Source organism: Cupressus sempervirens, chromosome 9, assembly GCF_028749045.1.
Source record: "Cupressus sempervirens isolate cs-2001-9-10 chromosome 9, ASM2874904v1, whole genome shotgun sequence".
In the NCBI taxonomy this organism is placed as follows: domain Eukaryota; kingdom Viridiplantae; phylum Streptophyta; class Pinopsida; order Cupressales; family Cupressaceae; genus Cupressus; species Cupressus sempervirens.
This window is the reverse complement of record NC_143126.1, coordinates 743,073,881-743,089,947: the sequence shown is the minus strand read 5'-3', so window position 1 is coordinate 743,089,947 and position 16,067 is coordinate 743,073,881. Positions and strand designations below refer to the sequence as shown.

The 16,067-nt window shown below is 34.3% G+C and overlaps 1 pseudogene across 1 annotated transcript; it reads left to right on the top strand.

The window, feature by feature from the left end:
• Nucleotides 1-7,859: 7,859 nt before the first annotated feature.
• LOC149540846 (pentatricopeptide repeat-containing protein At3g24000, mitochondrial pseudogene) lies at nt 7,860-10,129 on the top strand (annotated as a pseudogene). Its single transcript, XR_016356447.1, has one exon. The product of XR_016356447.1 is annotated as a pentatricopeptide repeat-containing protein At3g24000, mitochondrial pseudogene (transcript).
• The last annotated feature ends 5,938 nt before the right edge of the window (nt 10,130-16,067 follow it).

The following is a 16,067-nucleotide window of genomic DNA, read 5'->3' as shown; positions in this document are numbered from 1 at the left end:
AATCAACTTCACATTTTGTTGTAACTTTGCCATAGGTGTTTGATCCTCGATAGCTTTCATTTCAGCATTTCAATATTCAATTTTTCAAGTTTCCTCTTCATTATATAGTCCTTTCCACCCTAGAAACCACATTATTACTTTATTAAAATTAGGACTTGAACAATGCCAATGATAAAACAAAGCCCATAATCCATAATCCAAATAATAAAACATTAAAACTCACTCAACCCATGTTAACTAACTTAGCTCAAGATCCTGCACAAAAATAATGTAGACTAGGAAAAATGGGCAAGAGAAACATATCATAGAAAATATTTTTAGAAAGAAACAAGCCATAACCTAGTTAAATTGGTCTAGTTACTAATTAGTTGGATTGATTACAAATTTTTGTATAACTATCATCAGATTAGGTACAATAAAATGAACAATCAGTTGTTCCCAGCTAGCAGGATCAAATATAATTTTCCAAGGTGATAAAATTGCATATGCAGATGTATGTATGTATGTATGTATGTATGTATGTATGTATATGTATATAGAGAGAGAGATCTTGCGGATTGTGGAGACCAGTGGAGATCTGAGATTTCATTGTTGTGCCCTTGTGATTGGTACATTTCATTGCCATGCCTTTGTGATCTCTGCATCTCATTGTCATGCCCTTGTGATCTTTGTATATGTATGTATGTATGTATGTATGTATGTATATATTCATATGTATATGTATATGTATATTTATATTTATATATATGTATATATGTATATATGTGTGTGTATGTATGGATGTATATAAATAGAGAGATCTTGACACAATAGAAAAATAATAAAACTCACTCAATAGGTAGTGTGGGCATGGGTATTGTCATAAGCTTTTAAACATAACTATATAAGGAGTGAGTTAGGATGTATATAGGTTAAACTTACATTAAATGTAAACTACAACATAAAGGTTGCACCAGGTATTATAGTATTGTAATTATAAAAAATTGCCTGATTTGCCCGAGTGGGTGTATGATGGTAAAGAGTTGTATTAGGTGAGTAAATCTCACTAGTGGTCATAGGAATACAGCTACATCAAAACAATTAGAAACTAGAACTACATATTCATTGGAGTGAGTAGTTTAAGGGTCTCGATCCCATAGATACGGGTATGTAGGCAGCCTAGTAGGTTGACTATGCCTCCAGTGTGTAGACACCTTGGACATAGTTAGGTAGCACTTAACCATGTATGTATGTATGTATGTAACTATTCTCTACTTAATAGCGACGTCCACATTGGGGGGGTTAGTTGAGCTTGAACCTTCTGCAATACTTCATTTCTATTATTTGCGTTCTCTAAATCAAAGATATATAAATTTATCACTTGTAACTATAATTTTCAAATAGTACAAACCACAATAGTTTCTTATAATTCTATGGTTCTCTTTGTAAGTTTATAAAATTGAAGTTTAAAAATTAATTGCATTTACGCACATCTTTTTCAAGTTTGATATTTCTCTTTTTCCTATCTCACAGTCCAACAATAATTTTTCAAAACACATACTACCTAGTTAGAGCTTGAGCCAAATAATTGTAAGAATGATTGTGCCAAAAGAGCTTTAAAACATGATTGGTGCACGATAATCATCTTTTTGTGCTCTTTTTGGCATAGTTGTTCTTACATTTTATGATATTTGGTGAGAACAAAATTCCACACTAATTAGGTAGGTGATCCAAAATTAAATCATAATTGGTTGAGGCATATTTTAATACCTTATTTCACATGTTATTGAATGTTATGTGTTTATGGGCTACTGTTAATGAGTGTTAAAGGATGAAATAATGTTAGATGTTAGTTTTGGACATTATGAGATTATTTTATGGATGCTAATAATTGTTTTTTACTTCATCGTGGTAATGAATGAATTCTATATTTTATTAATGAATGAATGTAAGATCCATCTCTTCTTAGGTACTCTTTCTAGGGTTGTTATACCAGTTCTTAAGCCCTAAATAGGTAAATCATGATTTCAAATACAAACTTGGGTGCTTAACTTAATGAATGAACACACCAAGAGAAAGACCTTGTTTGATGAAGGATTATATGGTTTTCTACATATTTCACCACATAGAAGTGCATTGTAGGTTCACGTACATTCTTAAGTAGACATTTTTGAGTACTAGGTGTGTGAAGGCTCCATGCAAAAACATTTTGAAGAAAAAAAGGCCATGATGAACATTTTTGATGACATGCTTTCCAAGAGAATACACAAGTTCCTCAAGGTGACTTCGCATTATTACATCATCATGTTTTCCATCACCATTGCTCTTCCTCCATATCCTGCACAAATAAAAAATGTTTCCTCCAACATTGTAACCATATGATAAATGGGAATAGCACATGCCAAAGCCATAAATTGGTCTAGTTGTTGATTAGTTGGGTTGATTTAAAATTCCTATAGAACTATCGTTAGATTAGGTACAATAAAGAGAATAATTTTTTGTTCCCAGCTATTAGGATCAAATACAGTTTTTCAAGGTGATAAAATTGCATTTGTAGATGCATCACTTGAATGTCAGGCATGAAGTGCATTCCCCAATTTATAAAAAATGGTTGGATATAATGGCCCAAAAATGGAAGCTAAGGAAGTAACCATGCATTCATTTGTATGCTCTCCCTACGAGGATCCCAAATATCTATTGCTATTGTTAATTTGGTCTAGTTGTTGATTAGTTGGGTTGATTACAAGTTCTTGTAGAATTGTCATCAGATTAGGTACAATAAAACAAACAATCAGTTGTTCCTAGCTAGCAAGATCAAATACAATTTTCCAAGGTGATAAAATTGCATATGTAGATGCATCACTTGAATGCCATACATGAAGCACATTCCCCAATTTATAATGAATGGTTGGATATAAAGGCTCCATGTGTTGGCCCAACAATGGAAGCCAAGGATGTAACTATGCATGTAGTGGCACGCTCTCCCTATAAGGATCCCAAGTATCTACTACTACTATTAATTTGGTCTAGTTGTTGATTAGCTAGGTTGATTACAAATTCCTATAGAATTTTCATCAGATTAGGTACAATAAAATGAGCAATCAACTATTCCTAGCTAGCAAGATCAAATACAATTTTCCAAGGTGATAAAATTGCATATGTAGATGCATCATTTGAATGTCAAGCATGAAGTACATTCCCCAATTTATAATGAATGGTTGGATATAAAGGCTCCATATGCTAGCCCAACAATGGAAGCCAAGGATGTAACCATACATGTATTGGCATGCTCTCTCTGTGAGGATCCCAATTATCAAATATTGTTGTTAATTTGGGCATCACTATATGATCCCGAATGTAATGAAGTACTGAAGTTGGTAGTAACTTCTCCCATGTCTCCAAAAAATGTAGCATAGGTTTAGGGTCCCTTGACTCCCTCGAATTTGTAACAGCTATTCTCACTGCTAGAGGAATAACTTTGGTTAAGAGTTGAGTGTAAGGAGTTGAAGAAGCAAGATCTTCTTCTATGTAAATTTCATAATCACAAGGCTTATTCCCTTGCAGAAGCCATAACCCAGTTAAATGGGTTAGTTGCTAATTACTTAGCTTAATTATAAATTCCTATAGAATTGTCATCATATTAGGTACAATAAAAGGAACAATAAGCATTAATTTTGTGCAAGATCTTGAGCTAAGTCATTGAGCATGGATTGAGTGAGTTTTATTGTTTAATTATTTGGATTATGGAATATGTATGCAACTGAATCAATTTTTCTATTGTGCTAAGATGTAATAAGCACATTAAGAAAGATCTCTTTGTATACATAGATACATACATATATAGATACATGGATATGTATGTATGTATGTATATCTATGTATATATGTATGTATGCCTGTATATGTATGTATGTATGTATGTACGTATCATGTGGAGATCTAGGATTTCATTGTTCTACCCTTGTGATCATTGCATTTCTTTGTCATGCCCTTGTGATCTCTGCATCTTGTTGTCGTGCCCTTTTGGTCTTTGCATCTCGTTTGTTTTATTGTACCTAATATGATGATAGTTCTATAGGAATTTGTTGTCATGCCCTTGTGATCTCTGCATCCCAAGTATCTACTGCTGCTATTAATTTATGCATCACTATATGATCTAGAATGTTATGAAGTATTGAAGCTAGTAGTAAATTTTCCCATGTCTCTATTTAATGTAGCATAGGTTTAGGGTCCCTTGGCTCCTATGAATTTGTAGCAGTTATTCTCACTACTGGAAGAATAACTTCAGTGAAGAATTGAGTGTAAGGAGTTGAAGAAGCAAGTTCTTCTTCTATGTAAGTGCCATAATCACGAGGCACATTCCCTTGTAGAAGCCATAAACCCATTAAATATACATACATATCAACCCAGCTAATTAGCAACTAGACCCATTTAATTGGGTTATAGCTTGTTTCTTTCTAAAAATATCTACAATGATATGTTTTTCTAAAATTTCTTGCAAACTCTACCCATTTTGCCTAGTCTACATTATTTTTCTGGAGGATCTTGAGGTAAGTTACTTAGCACCTTAAAAAAGATCTCTCTGTATATATGTATATTTGTATATATGTATATATGTATATATGTATGTATGTATGTATGTATGTATGTATGTATGTATATATGTATGTATGTCTGCATGTATGTATGTGCCCTTGTGATCATTGCATTTTGTTATCGTAACTTTATGATCTTTACAACTCATTGTCATACCCTTGTGATCTTTGTATATGTATGTATGTATGTATGTATGTATGTATGTATGTATATACATATATATAAATATGTATATGTGTGTGCGTATCTATGTATGTATTTATGTATATAAACAAAGAGATCTTGGCACAACAGAAAAATAATAAAATTCACTCAATAGGTAGCATGGCACAAATGTGATGGCAACGCCTATTGGTAAGTAGATTCCTCTTTCTCTCTCTCATTTGTCATGTGTTTATTTCACTTAATCTATTATTTCTAATATTAGATTCATTTTATGCAAGAGGCGATGAGGACATTCCTAGATGTACCTGTGTGATGAATTTCTCATGAGAAATGAAGATGGACTTCCCCTAAGAGTAGAAGGAGGTGATGAGGACATTCCAAGCACTTTAAAGATTGACCCTTTCTTAAATATTTTAGTTGTTAACAAAGAATTTAGATGTTTGAGGTGGGGGGAGTTGGGGGGGTGTACCAAATGAGCTTCCACCTTCACATGGTTGGCCCTGATTAGTAGAGAGTATTAAATTGTTCTTGAAACCAAGTGAACCTCAACAATAACCATTGATTGTATCACAACTAATTGTGTGAATCTCTTGGTTTCAGGAAATGCAAAAGTACGCCATAGTTCAATATGTAATGTCAATTCATATGCATACGACATCAGGCATAGCTAAAAAATGCAACAGGTTTGTATTTTTGTTAGAGGTCTTTAATTAGGTATTTTAAGTTATAGACCATCATGAACATTGTTCATGACGATGGTCTATAATTTTAAAAACTTAATAGATCTATTAAATAAATGTAATTGTGTTGTGTTTTATTAGCTCTGTTTATTGTCCATGCATTTGAACGTAGTTGCATGTGCATTCTCGATTTAGAGTGGCAGAATCTTATTTTGGATGCAACAGAAAAATGACATGTACCAAAAGATGGGAAAATGATGTCACTTTTGCAGGTTTGGAACCTTTTTTTGTACTTTAAACATTGATCATTTCTTAAAGATTTTAGATGTTAACGAGGAATTTAATTGTTGGAAAGGGGATGGAAAATGAGTTTCCACCTTCACATTGTTGGCCTTGATTAGTAGAGATTATTAAACTATTCTTGAAACCAAGTGAAGCTCAATATCAACCTATGGTTGCATCATAGTTATTCAATGTTTGTCGCCAATTTTATTTTTTATTAATACAACATGTTGTCACAATTATGATGGTTGGCTGTCGATCCCATAACATTCCTACCACATGCCTATCCCAATTGCGATGAAGATTTTTGATGGCTTGTCATGGGACGCACAATATTTCTATCGCACAGACATCGCAATTGTGACGATATCTTCGATAGATTTTCATCACAATTCTTACAATGAAAATGAACAATTTTATAGAATGGTAGCCCAATTTATGACACTATAACCACCTCCATTGTGACAGTAACCCTTTCCATCACAACTTGCGACAACAAAATTTTGATGCTCGTCCTATTGGAGCCAATTCTAACTGATGTCGGTTGGGCAACGGGTTACTGTCGTAATTGTGACGGCCTGTCGTCACAATTCAGGCCCAAATGTAGTAGTGAATCCTCCATATTTTATTAATAGAAACCAAAGAATAATAGGTCTATCCCATTTTAACCAACACCTCTCCCTCCTCATCTTTGGGGAAGGCATTAATAGTAGTATTATAATACTTCCTATCCCTTTTTAAAAATTACAATAATTAGAATGCCCGTTGCTTGGAATATCATATCCTTGGTGATGTTGAATTTCTTCCCTTGGAAAAGCATAGAGCATTCATCTCAATTTTTATAGAAATTTTTTTTCTCTGCAGGATTACCTCCATTGTTGATGCTTTAAATAAGTTCACATTAGTGGAAAATTGTCTACAATGAATTGTTGTTTAATCTTTGGGTTGTTGTCCTTTTTGTAATTGAACTCTTGTCCAATCAAGGTTGTTTCTCTTTGTTGTAATAGAGCAGTGAAACCTAGGTGAATTCTTGAATGCATGTACATTACCCATTGTACCTCTAACAAGGTTTTATATGTGATCGTACATCATCTTGTGAGTTTGATCCCCATTGGGGTTTTTTCCCCTTAATCCAATTTTCCTTGAGAACAAATTACTAGTGCTATGTGTTTTGTTGTTATTTGCTTTGCATTGCATTTAATGTTTCAAATCTAATCAGTTGTGGATGGTTTAATGTTTTGATTTGATCACAACTGATTCACCTCCCCCCCTCTGAATTGTGTGTAATGCATTGTTATTCCTAACAAAACATTTGGAAATTAAGATTACTTTCATTTCCTATTTTGAAGAAATGAGGTTTATTAATTATACTAAATGAATTGAGGATTTACATTAATTTAGCAGATAAAAATGCTAAAGTTAGATTCTACTAGATAATTTAATTACCTTAGGTGTAGATTGGGAAATTTTGAGAAAATAGGAAAATTAAGTCAATAATAAAGTGTCATAAGCTTATTAATTAAATCACAAGAAATGAGAAACAAGGTAGATAAGTTGACCAAATGACAACAAGAATTGTTAGGTGTCTACAACCCTCTAGGAGGTTTTCTTGTGTTTTCTATGCACAATCTATAATTTTTGATGCAATTTATATCTAAGATTTATTTCAATACCTTTTATAAAAAAATCAAGAATTCAATCAGTTTTTCTAACCAATACTTTTCAATTAATAACCATAACCATTGATTACTAAAAAAACTTTTTCCTACATATTCTTAAATAAAAAATATTTTGGAAACATTACAAGATGCTAGATGATATTGTTTAATTAATGAAAAAATTATTTATAGCATAACAAAACGTATTTAATTAAAATACTTAGTATTATATATGGACAAACTTATTTCTCTTAATAGTCTAAATCTAGTTGGTTACAATAGAATAATTCTTTAGCCTAAATTTTGTCCACATCAATAAATCTATGGGCTGACTAAAAGATAAAATTCCATATTACATTATAACAAGATATGATCCATCATTATGACAAATGACTTATTTCTCTTCTCTAGCTACCCTAATAATTGATCATAGAGAGATATGATCCATCATTATGACAAATGACTTGTTTCTCTTCTCTAGCTACCCTAATAATGGATCATAGAGTTTGATCTGAAATAGCAGCAATAAAAAACACAAATAGTCAAGTCTAGAAGCATATCTTGCTATTATTATAGATCGTGGAAATTTCAAAGATTTGATCCATACTAGATTTCAAAAAATGAGCTTATGAAAAAGTCAAATATTCAGTCTTGTTAAAAGAAAGACGCCAATAACTCCTATCACAAAACTTCAAATCGAATCAATAACTCCTATCACATAACTTCAAATCCTCTTTGGTTGAAGATTTTAGGACGAACTCTTTCAGAGGTTACAACATCCAAAACCTGTTTCTCGATTTCTACAGTTTCACTGACAAAATTGCAAATCTAATGTTGGAGTGTTGTGAATGTGCGTGCCATGGCTAGTGCGACTCTCAAGAATTCATCTGAAGGCATCGTTGACGCTGTCCACAAGCTGTATAGAGGAGACTTCCAAGTAAGCAGAGAAACGTATGCCTTCGTTTTGCAAGGATGTGCCAGAGCTGACGCTCTAATACAAGGAAAAACTGCCCATACCCACATTATTAAAACTGGATTCGGGCAAGACAAATTCTTAGGAAATCACCTTTTAAACATGTATGCTAAATGCGAAAACATTGTGGATGCACGACAAGTGTTTGACAGAATGCCTCAACGAAATGTATTTTCCTGGACTGCAATGATTGCGGGATGCGTTCACAATGGGCATGCTGAGGAAGCCCTTAAACTGTTTGAACAAATGCAATTGGAGGGCATCAGAGCAAATGATTTCACCTTGTCTAGCGTTATCAATGCCTGCTCAAGCCTTGGAAATCTTGAAAAGGGAAAGTCTGTTCATGGTGATGTCACGAGAGCTGGATTTGAATCTAATCTTGTTGTTGGGAGTGCTCTTGTTGATATGTATGCAAAATGTGGAAGTATGAAAGATGCACGGGATGTATTTGACAAAATGCCTGAACGAGATGCGGTTTCATGGACTTCATTGATTGCAGGATATGCTGAGCATGGATGCGGTGAGGAGGCGTTGGATTTATTTGTCAAGGTACTTGACGAGGGCCTAAAGCTAGACCAATTTGCCTTCGCCAGTGTTCTAAGGACTTGTTCGCGTATGGCATGTTTAGTACAAGGCAAGCAAGTCCATGGCTACATCGTAAAAACTGGATTTGAAAGCAATCCGTTGATGGGGAGTGCACTTATTGATATGTACACTAAATGCGGTGATACAGGTCATGCATTAATTGTGTTTAACAAGATAGCAGAGCAGAATGTAGTCTCTTGGACTACATTGATTGCAGGATATGCCCAACACGGACTGAACAAGGAAGCTCTCCAACTATTTGAAAAAATGGTTGGAGCCGGCATTGAACCAAATGATATCACTTTTGTAGCAGTCCTGAATGCATGTTGCCATGCAGGTCTTGTGAATGAAGGGTGCCATTACTTTGATTCCATGACCAGCAAGTATGGGATCAGTCCTACCGAACAGCACTACACTTGCATGGTTAATCTTCTTGGCCGGGCTGGCTGCCTAAGCGAGGCAGAAAAAATTATAAACAAAAATCCGAACAAGCCTATTGGTGCCATGTGGGGGGCCTTGCTTAGTGCCTGTAGAACTCATGGCAATACAGAGCTAGCAAAGCATGCTGCAGATCGCCTTCTTGAATTGAAACATGAAGTGGCAACAACTTATGTAGCTTTGTCGAATGCATATGCCGCTGATGGAAGGTGGGACGATGCAGCTAAAGTAAGGAATCTGATGAAACAACGAGGTGTGAAAAAGCAGCCTGGGTGTAGTTGGATTGAAATAAAGGGCAGCATGCATGCATTTTTAGTTGGGGACAGGGGACACCCTCAACATGAGGAGATATATGCAGTGTTGGAGAAATTAATTGGGAGGATGAAGGAGGCAGGGTATGAACCCTATACAAATCTTGTGCTCCATGATGTTGAGGAGGAGCAGAAAGGGATTCTTCTGTCCTGTCACAGTGAAAGGCTGGCCATTGCTTTTGGACTAATGAGCACAATCCCAGGTAAAACAATCCGGGTCCTGAAGAATCTTCGAGTGTGCATTGATTGCCACAATGCTATCAAATTTATCTCTAAGGTCGTTGATCGTGAAATCATTGTTAGGGATACAAACCGTTTCCATCATTTCAAGGATGGTTCTTGCTCTTGTAGTGATTATTGGTGATGACAGGGCATTCTATTAAAGTTTATCATATCACGTGTGTCTTCTTACACCATATCGTTTCTTTTCGAGATGATCTTTAATATAATACCATTTAGAAATGTTTATGGTGCTGAAGCTAATCTTTGATCCACTCTAGTCGAGGGGACTGGTTTGAATCATGCTGTTGCATGTAGAAAGCCTGTTAGAGGGTTGGATAGCCTTCTTGAAACAACCTTCAGGTTTTGAATGGTTGCATATGTTATGAACCTCTTTCACCCAATAATGATTTTGCGAGCTAACCATCTCCACTAAAAGTTAACATTAAGAGCTATGTCCTCTACATTTGTACGTTTTATGCCAAAGCTTCTTTCCGTCTTGGAGGAGGTTACCAAACTGCTGACATTCAACTAAACACCATTTCCACTGTTGCTTACCCTGAAAATGGCATGGGTTTTGGGAGCGACCGCTATTATAACTGAATAGACTAACTTGCTTGGATTGCGTGTAGTTATCTTCTGTGTTAAGAACCTGCCTTGGAGAGCCATTATCGGTCCAATTTCGGAACATGTATTCAATCTGTTCAAATTTAGAGGATACTTCGCTTACTGGTAACCAAGAATACCACAGATGAATATGGTGCCTTCCAGAGGGAGGACCGTCATTTAAAATCAGCACATTGCACTTTTTATTTTCTAAAATCAGCTGCTCTTAGTTTGTTTAAATTATTTAAATAGAAAAATCTGCTGCCTTGCTCCCTTGCTATCTCAAAATTAATACATACATCTCAATTGCTGCCCCTGTCCTGGAAAAATGGTGAAACCCCGAAGTTAATTCTTATTAATTGCTTGACCAAAACGTGAAACTTTCGTACATCTCATTCGCTTCCAGTGTGAAACCTGCATACATCTCATTCGCTTCGATAGTATGCTCTACAATGTTATGTTTTTTAATTAATAAGTTGCAGAGTTGAAGCCTTCCAGAAACAAGAGCATGCCATGGCATTCTGGAAGTTTAATATACATTTATATGCTTCTTTGGGATCCCAAGGATAACCAAATACCTATTATTAGAATGTAACAAAAACAAACCTTATAAAAAAAACTATTACAGTTTCTTCAGAAAATATTAACAATGTGTAAATTGCAATAGGCTATAGATATATTGTAACACAGTTGATAAATAAATTTTAGTTAAAAAGGCCTTGACGGGATCGAGTTCCGCCAAGAATCAGAAAATACAACTCAGGAAATAGTGTGAATCACCCCAGCTATGGTGATATAGTTGATAATGAAATTTTAGTAGAAGAAAAGGACTTAACCTGGATTGAGGTCTAGGATTTTTTTTCATAGAAGATTGTAAATGTTGAAGTTATATCCAACTGCCTTACTCTTCGTCGCCTCATAACGAACAAGAAGTTTATCCACTTCTGATTTTGATTTTGTTTTGCGTTGAGAATACGGAATTAGCTTCTTATGATTTCAAGGTGCTCATTCTCTTTTCCCCTCTTTATTTTGTGTTTATTTAATTATTTAAACAATTTGTTGATAAATCTCAGTGTAATTTTAAATGTAAATAGAAAAATTAGTTATGATCTGAACTAACAATCGATCGAAAGGACCCAAATCATGGATGCATTATGCTTTGTTTTGGGAGGACTCATTGGATAGGCTCCCTCTTTCAAATAGCTTTAATCTTCCCTTGAACATCAAAAATGCATTAATCAATTTATGGGGCAAGCATGTCAGCAACTATCTACAAATAATATACACAAATCAAATAGAAATATGTAAATGGTAATCAATAACTGATACAAATATAATAGAACAAGAAAAAAAAATTTATGAACAATTTATAAATCAAAGACAAACAAATCATAAAAACAGAAAGGACAAACTAATGTGGGGAGCATCTAAAGATGGGATTTACAAAGTAAAAAAGGGTTATGAGTTATGTTGGGCATGTTTTTACTTCATGTTTTTCTGAGTATGTTTCACTGTGGATGTTCCTGGTTTTTTTATCTACAAATTAGGGTTTGATCTCTTTTAAATTGGTTAACCTTAAGAAAAACCCTAATTAGCATTTTGCAAAAATTGTGTCCTAAGCAAGCCCTTTAGGTCATATGCCTTTATGTTATAGTCGAGCGGGAAAATCATTTTTGAAAAAAGAGTACTTTTTTGGGAACTTTTAAAAGACTTTTCTTTTTGTTTCATAAGCTCCTGAATTAATTTTTACCGTCAGATCTTTTAAGATCTACGGTAGTCACCTTGTCATTATAAAAACTTGCATTTATTTTATTGCGTGCGACATGGCGACCAAGCGAACACTACACATGGGACCCAATTAATATGAGCATGGTTTCAAGGTAAATCGTCCACACAGCCCGATCTTTTTAGGATCAACAGTGGTTGCCATGTCGCCACTGAAAATCACAAGGTTTTTACCGATCGCGACATGGCGACCTCTCACAAAAGAGAAACACGGCGAGGCCAAACCTAAAAATGAGTGTCTTGGTTTTTGCTTGTCATTAATAAGCTTCGTCAACATGATGGAATGTCAGAAGTGTTAGGCAAAATAAAAGATATACCGTAACAAGAACGTGTTGTTAATTCATGACGCCAATCACTATATCAAAATCAGAAATTATAAGTACTCCATCGGTCACGACATGCCCACCCTCGTGAAAAGAGAATGCAGTGGGACCTAATTTCAAAAAGCAGCGCTGTAAAAGACTACTTGTCATAAAGAGCCCCATCAGCATGTCAAGATGGTATGGTGTCATGTGCCACCGTGGATTCGCACTTAGAAAAGGATACTTGTTGATTTGTGCCGTCAGATCTCTCCCAAATCGATGGTGTTCGCCATATCGCTATAGAAACTTGTTTGATCTTTAGTATTCACGACATGGCGACCAAAGGAAAATAAGGACCCACCACAATTACAATGAATCAACTGTGAAATGCTCATCGTCTGATCAATGTTGCATCAACGATAGTCATTATGTCGCTATGAGGGGTTACTCGATGTTTATGCATAGCAAGAGCGTGACACGTGTCCAAAAGTGCCAGTGGGTTCAGCATAACTTGCCAGTAGTGGAAGGAAAGGCCTATGTGGAGAAATTTAATTAGGTTGATTGCCAACCTGGCCGATTGAAACTGAGTCACTATGTAATGATCTCCAAATTATATCCTTATTGGATACCCCTCTCTCCTTGCTTCTCCCTTATTAAATATCTGATATTCCCAATGGTCGTGTCCTTCGAAACTTATTTAAATAATAATGTTATAACTATAATATATAATTAATTTAATAATCTATTACATTTCATTAATATATTGTTATTAGTTATGTTTAATACATTGTTATTATAGTATATTATCATTATATGATATTTTATTATTAGATTAAGATAACTATAGTTATTATTATTCATTCATAATATAATTATATTTTATTCTTTTATATTATTTTAATGATTGCTTATTATTTAATCCTATTAAGGTGGGGATATCACAATCCTCCCCTCTCGAATTTGCTTGTCCTCAAGCAATTGATTTGATCATCATTAATTCATAGTCTGGATCCATTCTCTTTCCTGCATATGTGTTAGACACTTGCAAGGTAAACATGTTAGTATATAATAACATGTACAAGAACATATAAATGAAGACACAAAGTAGACACATTAATGCATAAGACACGATGCAAGCACAAGGTGGACACACAAATGCATGAAGACACGAAGAAGACACAAAGTAAACACATTGATGCATGAAGACACAATGTAGACACATAGTATACATGTTAGAATCTTGCTTACAAAATTTAAATAAGAAAAGGTTAAGAAAATGTTTTATCACTTTGACTATGAATTCGTGCTCCTTCCCCTGTCTCAAACTCAAAAGTTCTTGAAGATGCATATTTTTAACAACTTTTCTATAGCTAGTACTATAATAGGCGTATAATTCCATAGTGGATGGTATATTTATTGTTGCTCGAGTTTGGACACACTCAGCTTGGGACTCCCTCAAATTTTTATCCATATTGGGATTCTTTTGCCCTAACGCAACCGATTTACTCCTCCCCATATGCACACTCCCTACCCACTACCAACATGTTTAATTTCATTATGGATTGAAAGTTTACTACTACTCGAGTTTGGACGCGCTCAGCTTGGGGCTCCCTCAAATCTTAAAATTCATATTGGGATTCTCTTGCCCCAACGCAACTGATTTACTCCTCCACTTGTGCACACTCCCTACCCACTAGGAACATGTTTAATTTCATTATGGATGGAAGGTTTACTATTGCTCAAGTCTAGACATGCTCAGCTTGGGGCTCCCTCATATCTTAAAATCTATATTAGGATTCTTTTGCACCAACACGACCAATTTACTCCTCCCCTTGTGCACACTTCCTATCCACTATACATTTGGTGAGAATATAAAGTTATCCTTTATAAGTTGCCTTCCAAAAAGGTACTCTCAACGTATCAAGATGACTCTTTCTTTACAAAAATTTATATCAGATAAAAACCTGATTATATAATTTCTTTTGTCTGCTCAAATACTCTACCAAATGTAAATACTCTCCTCTTATAATTCACACTTTCTTCCTCTCAAATATATAAGTCAAATAAAAAATCTGATTATATATTCCTTTATATTACTTTTAACTTACATATTCTTGTCTTACCGCACACTTCACTTCTTAATTCCACTTTATTTTTAATCTCCAATATTTTCTTATGAAGCTTCTTCTTCTAATTTATATCTTACCACTATACGGCATTCCTTTTCAAATATGAACAATCATTACCGTTTCAGAATTATACTTTTCCCTATTTGTATTTGCACAAACATAAGGAAGATGCTTTTTATTCTGATTTGTTATTTCATTAGCCAACTTAAGTCAATCTTCCATCCTTACATCAGATTTTATTTAGATCAAATCTTTTCATCTTTTGGTTGATAACTATCTATCTTCAACAATCAATATTTACGCCTTCTATTTTATATTAAATAAAATATCATTTAAATCATTTGTTTCTTCATCGCTAGTTTGTCATGATAATCATAGGGACAAATCTTCATAGAAGTTCTCCCTAAGTGTGCCATGATATTTATTGTTTTTTATTCTTGTTGAGAAATGTTGTGATTTCCTTGTCCTTTTTTAGATGTATCATTTATATATTGAGTTGGAATACTTGTGTGCTAGAGATGTTCATTTATAACCACGATATGATATTTATTTGAAGTGCAGACCTATCTCTAATTATGTGGCATTTTATGTCGGCATTAATTTGTTTGTTTCTTCCATCCTTTATCATTTCCATATACTATAGTTCAAAGCTGCTCCTGATGTCTTATTTCATAGTTTCCTCAAGCACATCACTACTCATTTTGTCTTTGTCTCATTTAATTTCATATTGTTGTGTTATCACTACTGAAACTTAAGGTTATGTTCTTGGGCATCCCACCATTATGACCTCTAACTTGAGAATCAAACATAATTAGAATAAAGTCATTTATTTGTGCAAAAATGCTTGGGCTTCAATTACTTGTGATAGCCTCATTCCAGTCTTTGGATATGCAATTTCTACTATGCTCGAGTTTCACGACCTTTGTTACTATCCATTTTTCTTTGTTCTTTCATTTCCAATTGCAAAAGGAAACATATCTTGGTTTTATCACATCACATGTTCCAATCTTGGTACTTTTTTATGAATTTTCACACCTAGCTTTTCTCCATTCTAGATGTTAATTCTTATGCTTTCATTTCACATTATCAAAATTATTGCTTGGTACACGGTTATTTGTGAGCCCCATTCTAGTCTTGTGAAGGAACAAGCAATTATGATATAATGGGGATATCATACACTATCCATTTGTTACTATCCATTTGTATCGTGTCTTTCATTCTCACTTATAGAGACAAAAATATTTTTGTTTTTGTACCACATTATACATTCCAATTCTTTGCTTCTTTTAAGCAGTTCACATCAAATTCCTCCATTAAGAACAATAACTCTTATGCTTCCATTTCACAATATCAAACCCT